Source organism: Lycorma delicatula, chromosome 12 (assembly GCF_047948215.1).
Source record: "Lycorma delicatula isolate Av1 chromosome 12, ASM4794821v1, whole genome shotgun sequence".
NCBI lineage: Eukaryota > Metazoa > Arthropoda > Insecta > Hemiptera > Fulgoridae > Lycorma > Lycorma delicatula.
Window position 1 is genome coordinate 60,207,579 of NC_134466.1, and position 13,300 is coordinate 60,220,878.

The window sequence follows — 13,300 nt, forward strand, 5'->3', positions numbered from 1 at the left end:
TAATTTTAACACAAAACTTGATTGCACAACGTCGCTCTAAATTTCGATGCTCCATTTTCGTAACACAACTTCACTGATGGCGCTGTCAAAAATAATGTGTCGGCTGAATGGAGTTGAAACTCGTACTGAGCATGTGGAAGGGATGAACAAACCGGTCTAGCACAGACCGGTAGACACAGCGTTGCCAGATCGCTCGCAGTGTTACCAATCTCATTACTTTTCTCACACACCTCGTATGAATATTTTTAGAAAACTTTTTCTTAAAATTCATTTCCCAGATTTAAAAAATAGACTTACTTCTTCTCTTACTCCTATGGCCATTCAAACCCTAGTACGTTTTTGCCTCGTCAACAAGCTCTCTTCATCTTTTTCTATTCTTCGGCACCCTCTTTCCTTGTGTCCTTCACCTTCACCTGACCTTCTCAGCTCAAATGGAATGTTCTCAAGGATCTTGTACCAATACGCCATTTTTACCATATCTTTTTAACCGTTGTAACTTCATCCCTTCTTCAAACGCATCCTAGCCATCTTAATCTTCTATTTGTATTCAGCGCACAGAAAATCTCTGTGCCCTCTTAACTCTTCTTTTTTTTCATTCTTAAAATTGTTAAAAGATTGGAAAAATTTGCGATCATTGCTCGATACTTTTTACCTTTCTTAACTTCTTTTAAGTTCGAATTTCAATAATCTAGAAATTCTAGAGAATTTAAAAAAATTCATGAAATTCTAGAGAATTTAAAAAAATTCATGAAATTCATAGACAGTCGGTTTCTGTGTACGGTTAATAATGTGATGAATTAAAGAAACGTCCGAAATGGCGTGAAAGGTTCAGAAATTAATTAATTTGCACGATGAAGAACGTTCGGAGAGGCCTCGATAATCACCGAGGACTTCTTGAAACTTGTCGATTATGATATCAGAAAAGATCGTCGCCAACGATTTCCGACCTGGCCTTTGTTTTTCTGGATGTTTCAGGAGCTGTTATCGGTCGCATTGTTCACGATCATTTAGGCTTAAAAAAGGTTTCTGCAGCATGTCTTAACAAAACGTCACAAAAAAATCCGAATGAGATCCTCTTTATAATTTTTGATGCGCTACAGAGAAAAAGGTGATGAGTTCCTTAATTCGATTGTTACCGGCGATGAAACTCGGATTTCTTATTACACGCCAGACAGAAAAAGACAGTCAAGTGAATGGCGTCATCCTTAATCACTAACCAGACCGACAAAAGTCAAGACACAGCCGTTTCGACGTAAACTGGCCACAGTCTTTTGGGATCGGTTTGACATAATACAAATTGATTTCCTACCACGTAAAACGATTATAAATGCAGAAAAAACCTACTATAAATGCAAAATTCTACGTTTCTTTACGGCGCGCCATTCAAAATCGGCGACGTGGGCGGCTGACCGACGGCGTCGTCCTGCTACACGATAATGCACGTCTCCACATGTTGCGGGTCCGACACGTAATTTATAGAGAACATTTGGATGGGAAATTTACGATCACCCGCCACATAGTGCGAAGTTAGCTCCTTATGATTACCATTCGTTTGGTAAACTGAAAAACTTTTTGAGAGGTAAACAGTTGGTGGGTGACGATGAACTTAAAAATGCTGTTAATCAGTGGCTAAATGGACTGGTAGCAGAAGAATACGACGAGGGTATATTGAAGCTGGTGTATCGCTACGATAAATATCTTAATTCACGTGGCGATTAAATAGAGAAGTGGATGATTTTTACTTCTCTTAAAGTACACTACTTTAAGAGAAGTAAAAAAATTTATAAAGTTTTCAGAATAAATCTTTTTACAATGAAACGGTCTTTACTTTAGAGATAACCTCTCGTAGATCGTGGTTACCGGTGTTCTTTGGTGGTCGAATTTCAATTAATCACATATCTCAGGAATGGTTGAACTGAGACTGGACAGTACTGTACTTCATTTACATTCATTCATATCCTCTGAAGTAATACTTTACGATGGTTCCGGAGGCTAAACAGAAAAAGAAAAAATAAAGGATAACATTTCACCGCTGCAAGTGTAAAAAAGTATTTTAAGTGGTCGCTAGTACCGCTACACCCGCGCGAATTAAATACAATATGCGCGCGCGCTTTACTTGGAATCATTGAATTAAACAAAAAAACATATTTAAATAAAATGATAAATATTTTTAATTAAGTTGTGTGCGTAAGCTGTGCATCAGAAAAAAAGCGGCGAGGCAGAAAATCCTACAATCTGTGTTGACAGCTTTTTTTATGTTAGGGATCACTTCTTTATAAATAGATTTATGCTATATTTTCCCCAAGAGAAAGTAAGAAATCCCTAAAATATAAAATATTTTTATTCAAAATTTGTGAATTTTTATGGTTAAATCTTATTTTGGTTGTCGTGAGTTGACCGGCGTAGACATACAATACTTTTCCAGTGTTTATATTACAAATGAATTAATTATTGTATATTTTGTGATTCTGTTCTAATCAAGGCGCCTGAGAGGAGAGGCAATTGTTGAGGTGGAAAATGCTAAATATCTATGAGTGTTACTGGATAAACACCTCAAACACTCCAGTCATGTGGCCACGATCTGCGACAGAGTGGAAATAACAATCCGTGCCTTGCGAGGTCTCTTTGCGGGACAATTCCACGTGCGTCGAAGAGGCGACTTATCACCTCGGTGATAACGTTGTCGCTGTTGTTCGCCGCCCCGGTATGGGCCGATGCGGTTAATGTCAAGCGCAACAGAAGCAAATTAACTAGCATTCATAGGAAGTCGCTACTGGTCGTAGTTTCGGGGTACCGGACTTTATCGTATGATGCACTGTGCGTGCTTTCCTCGGTGCCCCCGATAGAATTGCAGGTTAAAGGACGAAAACTAAGGACGTCCAGTGTAGCCAAAGATGAGGCTAATTCTATAATACGGGATCTATGGAAGGTGGCATGGGCAGGTTCAGCAGTGACCGCATGGACCAGAAGAATTATCCCGGACCTGGATGCTTGGCTAGATCGCTCTCATGGCGAATTAGATTACCACACAACGCAACTCATGTCGGGACATGGTGCGTTTGAACAATTCCTACATAGGTTTGAAAGGAGAGAGTCACCCATCTGCTATTATTGCGATGCAGTTGACGATGCCGAACACACTATTTTCGTATGCAGACGATGGGAGGAACATCGTATAAATGCAGGACTGATGCATACCCGACTGGAGCAGCTCTTGGAGTGGCTCTTGACTATGTCCGAAAAGTGGCATAATTTTGTAATATTTGCAAGAGCAGTCCTTAAAATAAAAGAAGATGATGCAAGACGACTGGGATACTGAAGGTGTTAGTTTATAGCAGGGCTTGGCGGACAGCCCCGTTCCTGAGGGCTCACATGCCCTGGTGTGTGGGTTCCCGTGATGGAGCGGGGACTCCTGGGATCCGTTAGGTGCGAATTAATGAAAAGACCGAAACCCGGCCGGCGGTGTGGGTTCCCGGATACGGTTTGGCGACTTCGGCTACTGCGCCGTCGGTTTGAGGCTGGCAAAAGGAAAGCCGAGACCCGGTCTCCGGCGGGGGGGCTGGGAACGGCATAGCCGGGCCTGGTTCTTCCGTCGGAGATTAGAGTCAGGCAATTAAAAGATCCGGAAAGGACACGTCCCCGAGCCGAGTGTACTTAATTGGATGTCCAGCTCGGGGATGTAGGGGAAAAAATGTTTTAATTACGGTTTCCCTCGATCCATCCAGTCATCATGCTGGGACAGTTCCTTTTTATTTTATTCTTGCTTTTAGCGTAGCTAGTTATTTATGATATGACATTATACATTATTTATTTATTTACAGATAACATTATGTATCGATTAGGATAAAATATTTATTTATTCTAAAATTATAATATTAAATTGTATTTTTTTATAAGAGTATACAAAGTAAAATATTAAAATTCAGGAAACCGGTTAAAGAAACTTGTAAGCATGTATCATTCTTGTTTACCACGTAATAATTTATTATTACAAATGATTATCAGAATAATATTGTTTCTGTAAAAAAATAATTCTTTTTCTTATGCAAATGACAAGTTAGGAATTGTTTTTAATAATTTATATAATATTGAGTTCATGTAGATGGCAGTATTTTTATTCATAAAAAATAATTTTGTTTCTTTTGTATACATAATAAATACCTTCATACAATATATACAGATTGTTTCCAAAATGCACGTCTTCCACATATTACTTAAATTAAAAATAATCATACAGATCACGGCCGAGAATTCGCTATGTTTCTTACATTTGTTAGCTTGAAAAATCGAATAAAACAGTTTTCAGAACTGGTTTCTGTTCACTAACAAACCCTAAAACGAAAAATTCGGTGACGAAAACCACGTTTTTTTTAGGTTTGAAGTACAATAACTTTGTTAAACGGTTAATAAATACGTAAATTTTTTTATCAAAACTTGTAGAGAATTTAATTTTGAGAAAACGGATGTAATAAATTTTATGAAAAAAAATCTTTTTTTTTAAAAGCTTTTATTTAAACTCGCTTTAGGAATAATCAAATCTTGCAACTGCTATATATTTTGATCTACCGTATGAAAATCAATGAAATTTGGTACACGTATGTAACTTCGATGTGTAAAATTAAATATTTTTACTTTTTTTAGTCTTAAAAAAAAATACAAAAAAAAATCACAAAAATATATTTGATTACATATAAAAAATTATTTTTTAAAAAAGCTTTATATATTATATTATATTTTTTTGTTTAAAATTCTCAATTTGATTTAATTATTATTTTTTACTTTTTAGAGGGGTTTTCTAATTTGTTTCCTTTTTTTATTAATGTTAATATTATTAATATTAGTTAAATAAAAGCTTTATTAAAAAATAATTTTTTGTTTGTAATCAAATATATTTTAATAATTTTTTTTCGTTTTTTTGTATTTTTTGTTTTTTACAAATAAAGCAGAAAACCTTAACAGAAGAATGTTATGAATTTGTAAAAATAAAAAAACAGTTATTTTTCGTACGGCAAATTTACGGCGCGCTGTACACTATCCCACCGCTTAAAAAATCGAAATTGAAAAAAACCTGAAAATGGTTTTTATATATTTATCTAAAATGTATTTACAGGCTTAAATCTATTAACATCTCGTTTAGTACATTTGGAAACGGGGAAAATTTGCAATCATATATATTTATAGTATATATATATATATATATATATATATATATATATATATATATATATAGGATTTGTAAAGTGATAATTAAAAAAATGTGTAGATCAACACTAAAACAAAAGATAAATATAAAAAATTAAAAAACAGGTCTGCCTTAAAAAACGGGTGAGAAACATTGCTATTTAATATATGATAATTAAAGAGTGTGCAGTTGACAACATTATATATAGTATATTTTTTTCAAAGAATTTTTTAGTGCGTGAAGTTTTTTTCTATTAAAACAATATTTCAAAACGTCTCGGCCTTTCACCCAGAGGTCCCGGGTTCGAATCCCGGTCAGGCATGGCATTTTCACACACGCTACAAATCATTCATCTCATCCTCTGAAGTAATGCTTAACTGTGGACTCGGAGGTTAAACGAAAAAAAAAAAATATTTAAAAAACTAAATCCGTTCAGTCGAATTCATTGCATCAGTTTTTACAGGACAAAAATATTTGTTGGATATCAAAATTTATATTTAAGTTAAAATATTTTTTCCAACGTCTGTTTAAAGCATTCATAAAAATTCATATTCTTACAAAAATATCTGACGGTAAATAAAGTATTCAAATATTTTATTAAATATGAAGAGTATTTTTCTCTAAAAACGTCTATTTTTTGAAGTATGAATAAAGAAATACGTCAACAACAAAAATCGATATATTTGATAGTATATAAAACCCGTGTCACAACATTTTGTTTTATTTATAAAATACGCATCGTAGTTTGGGTAAGGTACTATATACATAAAAAAATTTACATTGAAATTGTAAACTGTACGGTAAGTATCTCGCAGATATCATTTCTTCTGCTCAAAAAACAAACATTTCTGTAATATAAATAAAACTGTTTTTAACAAAACGATACTGATATCAAAACAGGTAAGACATTTACATTATTATTAATCTGTTATTTAGAATTTTCTTTTAAAAAAATACACGTTAAATATATGCAATAAACGATAGATATACAATAATAGATAATAAACAATGTTTAAGCGTTCCATATAATAAGAAAAAAAAAGAAATATTTGTACAAAATAGTTACTGGCCCGATTTCATTTATTAAACGACGAATAATCGTAAAAATTGTATTATTTCTGTAAATGAGATATTTAATAGATATTAAATATTTTATGACATATTATAATAGAAATCGGGCCGGTAAGAATTTTATAACAAATTTTTCTTTTTTTTGTTTCTTATATGGAACGCTTAAACATTGTTTATTATGTATTACTGTATATTACATATATTTAACATGTAATTGTTTTGAAAGAAAATTCTAAATTAATAACAGATTTTGATATTAGAAATGTAATGTCTTATCTTTTACGATATCAGTATAGTTTTGTTAAAAACAGTTTTATTTATATTACAGAAATTTTTGTTTTTTGACCGGAAACAATGATATCTATGAGACTATAACTGTACGATTTTTAATTTTCTGTAATTTTTTTTTGGATATCACTGCGTTTTGTTAGATTATTCTTTTATATTTTTTTACGAATTACTGATCGTTATCTTACAGATTAATTATTACATTTTATTGGCTTTCTAGAACAAACAAACTGAATTTTACGGTCAATTTTTTTTGTTGATAGTCGCTCATTCTCTTCATAGACTATTTATTATTTTTTTAATAAAACTAGTATAATGACCTTTACGAATCGAAGATCCAAGATCCGTGATGTAATATTGCACTTATTACTTTATAAGTGTAACCCTCGATTTTTATGGTTAAACTCAATTTTAGCAATCGAATTTATTTCTGTTTTTTTTTTTTTTTATTCCTTTTTTAATAAAAGTAGTTTAATCTCTTGTAAACTAATGCTTTTATTTTATTTTTTTAAAGATGTGAGGGAATTAAAAAAACTTTTTCATCTTCAGTACTTTCATTTACATAAGACCATTTACTATTAAAAAAACTGTAGTATATATTGTTTTAAATTTTATTATTTCAAGTACATTATCAAATGTTTGTGTTCTAATATTATTAAGTACTGCTATCTAGCGGCGTTTCGTAAAGGCACATAAAAAAAGACATATTCGAGTCCCGCGGTTCATCAAATGGAAAAAAAAATGTTTTCTACCAAAATTCGAGGTATTTTGTCAAAGTATTCTTTGTTACAAATTTATTTAAACTGAAATATAATGTTTTTTAGCTTATTCTGTTTTTTTCTAATTTTCATTTCACTGTTAGGTTAGGTCATATTTAGAACTGTAAACGTAGTCGTTGACTTTGTCGCCTCTTACCGGCGAAGTTCTAATGAACTCCGTGATATGTGATTTTTATTTACTTACAAAACGTATCTTAGTTTTATTATCATATTGCATATGGGTGCCGCCGTTATGCTTATAAATTAATCGGATTTAAACTTACATTTTACAAAGACGAAATTTTTTATAAAAAAAAAATAAACAATTGTTTTTTTTTAATCCACCGTTACTTGTATTTTATTTATTAAAAGATAAATATTTATTTAAATTTTTAATACTGATCCTTTTAAAAGTCAGTATTGGTTAAAAACATAATTTTTCTTCCTTTTTTAGTGTAAGCTCTTTAAATTTCTTTTATATATTACTTTTATTTTTTTTAATCTTTAAATGTCTTTTTAAATATTTAGGTAGTCTAAATACTAGTAATAATAATAGGTAGTCTAAAACGTATTGAGCGTTTTGCGCAAGAGATAGCGTTAGTATATTGTAACAAAAGTCGAGCAAGACCGACATGAAATCGCCAATGACCTGAACATCCGTCGCTAAATAGTGATAAACCGTTTCGAGAAAGCCGGCCACAAAAAGAAGCTCGACGTTTGGGCACCGCACGATCTGACTCAGAAAGATTTACTCGATCCAATTTCTACTGCAAATCTCTACTTAAACGTAACGAAATCGAGCCGTTTCTGAAGCGGTTGATCACGAGCGATTAAAAGCGGGTAACCTACGACAACAGTGTGCGAAACAGATCGCGGTCGAAGCGAAGAGAAACTCTACAGTTCGTGACAAAGCCTTCACTGATGCCCAGGAAGGTGGGTTTGGTGGAATCGAAGGGCATCCTGCATTACCAGCCGCTGCGCCAGGCAGAACAATATATTCAGACCTGTACCGTCGACAATTTTTTCGATCGCACCTACTTATTCAAAAGGAACGGCCTTAAGTTGTAAAGAGAAAGGATGTCGTATACTACGTTGACAACGCCAAACCGCAGACATCTTTAACGACCTGTCAGAAATCGAGAGAACTTGACCGGGAGGTTTATAGCCGAGACCCGGCACCGTCAGACCGTCATTTGTTTCGGTCTCCGCATAAGTATATGAACGGTGTTAACTTAATCGCAAAATAGACCTATGCAAGCCACGTGAAACACTTTTTTGAACGGAAACCACAGAAATTCTATAGCAACGGGATTGTGGTGTCGCCGGAAAAAATGCAAGAAGGTCGTCGAGGAAAAACGGTACGTGTGCGGTCTCATAATGTTATTTTCCAAAAACGATAAATGTATTCTCGGTTTTGGTCTCAAAAGTTCGATATACATTTTAGACAACTTTTAGCGTTTAAATTATAATTTTGAAATACGTCTGATAATAATAAAAAAATATATAATTGCCATATCGTCCGTGGTCGTGACAGGCTGGAATCGCCCATCCTGCTAGCCGTCAGACGTAATCCGTCGGAAGTGATAATGGAGTTGTTCAGGTGGACGATTCTTGAACGGCGTTGGATGTCCTCGCTGCTTCCGATGCGGTTGAGATGTCTCTCAACCGCATAATTTGGAACCGGTTGTCAAAAAATATTTTTGTGGGAAAGGAAACGCTTGAGTTTGGAGTATACATGAGCAGTGTCAGTATTTAACGATGGAAAAATTAACGAGTGTGAAGTTCTGTAGCGTCTTGGAATCAATCCTGATCTTATACCGTAAAAATTTAAATAAAAGATTGACACGGAATGGATAACTGAGGCGGAAAAACAGTTAAAGAATTGAAAAAAAAAAGGCGACACAGACAAAGATAAATAAAACGCTAAAGCTAGAAGATCAGCAAGTTAACAGTGATGACCCGGATTATGAAGCCGAACAAGTTTAAAACAGGTAACTTAAAAAAACTTGTTTGTATAATTTTTCCGGTTTTCCAAAAATCATATTTTTCTATATTTATGAACAGTAATATTAGGAATCACCTAAGAAAACGACTTGCTTTTTTGCCATTATTCTATATGTATGTATCTTTTAATATGCGCATAAAAAAACATATATTTATTCGTTAATGCACGTTAAAATTATCCGTTAAAATACAATAATTATCCGTTAAAATTCCATAGATATCCGTTAAAAAAATAACAATTCCTAAAAAATTGAAAAAAACTTCTTATAATTATTGATTTATATTTCATTAGGAAAGTGGTTTATAATTTTAGATGCATCAATCTACTTAGAATACCAAATTTTAAGCCTATAGCATTAATAATTCTTTAGATATGGGTCTTCAATATAGTTAAAATTAACAAAGCAAAGGATAGGCGGTTATGATTTTCCTTAAATATAAGACTTAAGTATTCGTACTTAGGGAAAACTTAATTAAGTTTTTTAATTATACAGAAATTAGTAATTATATCTATATGGTTGCTTAGCTAAATTTTGTGGCATAAATTAATTTGTGTTCGTCTCGCTGATTTATGAAACATGAAACACTTATGTGATGTCTCTGTCTTTTTCAGTTAAATAACCTCCCTTCATTGTTCGGGTTGGGTTCTTCTTTTTTTTTTTAAATAAAATAATAAATTTTTTTTTTTTAAATATTTAATATTATATTGTAAAGCCATTATATCATACCGGTCAAATATAACTAAATTGTTCGGTATTATTAGTAAACGAAAGAATAAGATTAATTAACTTAAGAAAGACATAATAATATTTTAATTAAAATAAGAGAACAGATTAATAAAAATAATATAAAATAAAATTTCTTTGGCGCTAGAAAGCAACAAATAAAGAATATTGTGCGGGATTTTGACACTCACATCTACGGAATATATATATTCTCTTATTTTGATCGATAAATAACAAGACATTAGCACTAGATTTCGAAGAAAAAGATGGGGAAATAACTCTGAAACGGACAGGGCAGGAAAAACGAAAAGAAATTTCTGACATACTCGCACTTGAAGCTGATAATTAAAATGTAAAGATAACTAATAAACCTTATTTTATTCCTTAAAAACCCTACCCCCCCTCCCTAAAAAAGGGGGGAAATAAAAATAATAAAATAAAGGTTTGCAACTAAAACTAAAAAAAAACATTAAATATCAATTCATAATTTTTGTGGTGAACAAATACACACACAGAAATTCAAGTTATGGTTACAACTGGATTTTGGCACTTGCTTGAACTAACCCGGGTGAGTTAGGTCAATCGTTGGGGACTACGCGTGACCTTACCTTACCTTACAACTTTGAACGTGCAATTAAATTTTGTTAAAACTATAAAAAGCTAGACACCCCACAACGTCCCACGAAGAGACCATAATTTTATTTGGTCAGCATATGGGACTCCCTTCGGAGAACGGGGCGCATTTCTCCCTCCAAATAATAAGGGCTCCGGTAGGCGCACTCCTGCTAGCCCATAGGTGTTGGTACCGAAAGGACTTAGCGGATGGACTGTAGTAATCCCGGCGTGATTCCCACGCCGGGATTACTACGGTCAAAAGCTTAGTCTCTCACGGTCAGAACCAGTAAATAAATTTCACGCTGGTCCATACGGATAGGAACGCAAATTACCAAATCCGTCCATAAATAAAACTTAAAATTTATAATCGCCAATAAATAACCGATGAAATCCACCCGATAATAGAAAGATACAGCAACAACGGACATTGTCCAGGCTCTGCAATCTGTAGGAAGAAACATTGAAACTCCCGCCGTTCTTGCGTTCCGCTCCGTTCCGTAAAGATTTACCGACGGTTAAAAATTTTTAGTAATGTCAGTAAAATTCTCAGGAAGTGACAATGATCAGCGTTCCGGACAGAGTTGTGTCGGGGATGATGTTACTGGGCGATTTGAATCAAACCGGTAACAAACATTTTGTTTGGTAATTAAAAATTCCTTTCGTCACTGATTAGCAGAAAATTTTCACAGAATATCATCCGATTATCGTCATGTTCGTTGCACCTCTGTAGGTTTATACGGATGAAAGTTCAAATCGTTGTGCCGAATTCTTCTTACACTACTTTGGGATAAATGGAGGCAAAGCTCAAACATTATTTTTCTTTATAAATTGTCAGGATTCCACGGCTTAACGATAATATATAAATAATTTTGTCGATTAAATAACATAATAGATTCGCACTTTTTTCTCCCTACATTCCGGAGCCGGATATCCAATTAAGTATACTCGATTCGGAGACGTGTTCCGGATCTTTTAATTGCCTGACTCTAATCTCCGACGGAAGAACCAGGCCCGGCTATGCCGTTCCCAGCCCCCCCCCCCCCGCCGGAGACCGGGTCTCGGCTTTCCTTTTGCCAACCTCAAACCGACGGCGCAGGAGCCGAAGCCGCCAAACCGTATCCGGGAACCCACACCGCCGGCCGGGTTTCGGTCTTTTCATTAATTCACACCTAACGGATCCCAGGAGTCCCCGCTCCATCACGGGAACCCACACACCAGGGCATGTGAGCCCTCAGGAACGGGGCTGTCCGCCAAGCCCTGCTATAAACTAACACCTTCAGTAACCCAGTCGTCTTGCATCATCTTCTTTTATTTTAAGGACTGCTCTTGCAAATATTGCAAAATTATGCCACTTTTCGGACATAGTCAAGAGCCACTCCGAGAGCTGCTCCAGTCGGGTATGCATCAGTCCTGCATTTATACGATGTTCCTCCCATCGTCTGCACACGAAAATAGCGTGTTCGGCATCGTCAACCGCATCGCAGTAACAGCAGATGGGTGACTCTCGTCTGCGAAACCTATGCAGTTATTGTTCAAACGAATAGATTCGCACCTACAAATACTTATTATACCTTTAACAATAAAATCAAACGTTTCCATATTTTATATAAGTATTAAATACCCCAACGCTTTTAAAAATTAAATACGATAATTTTTCTTAAAAGTTAAATATCTAATATTTTATTTCAAAATCTAATACCCGTCCGTTTGTTTCTTATAATATAAACAATTTCTTACAAAACCCGCAAATAAAATTCTATTTCTCCCGTTTTACTATTAACGCTTTCAAATTTTAAAAAAATCTTTCGTTCAATCATCCTTCAAGTACGTAACCCACAAATATAATTTTCAATATCAAACGTACATTCTCCTATTTATTTCTCCTAAATTATTACCGTTAAGTAACGACGCTCAGAAATATATATATATATATATATAAAATAAATAAATATATATATTTAATGGCTCTTTCAGTCAAACTCTTCTCGATTCCTCTTTGAATTATGTATTAATTGGCCTACAATTTTCTGAAACTTGAAATTATACGGTCAAATTTTTTCAGGATGTTAGGATTTTCAACCACCCAAATTCGACAGTTATGACTGTTCACATAACCATCGACATGGATCCAAGCTTCATCACTAAAGAACAGTGTGTTATAAATTCGATTCCGTTATCATTTACGAGAGACCTAAACCAATGGCAATATTGCAATCGCTTGTTTAAATCTGGAGGCTAAAGCTCTTGGACTAATCGTACGCGATACGGCTACAATTTCAATTTTTTTAGCGGCTTTCTGAACACTCGAATATGACAAACTGACTTGCGTGGAAAGTTTTCGTATACTTTTCCGTGGAGAATTGAGCAATCTTATTTTCACATTCTCTAAAACGTCATCTGTCAAGCGAGTCGGTCGACCGCTACGTTTTCTGTCGCAAACACTACCTGTCTCTCGAAATCTGTTTGCTAGCCTGGAAATTGACATTTTCTTTCTGGCGGAGGAACATCAACAAATTTAATTTGAAATGATTCTTCTACACTCGCGTACGATTTCGTAGCAAAATATTGTTCAAGAATGAAAACTCGTTCTATGGTAAAAGACATTCTGTTCGTAATACGACCGGAAACGGCACAGAAGTTTACAAAGCTCAAGGAGA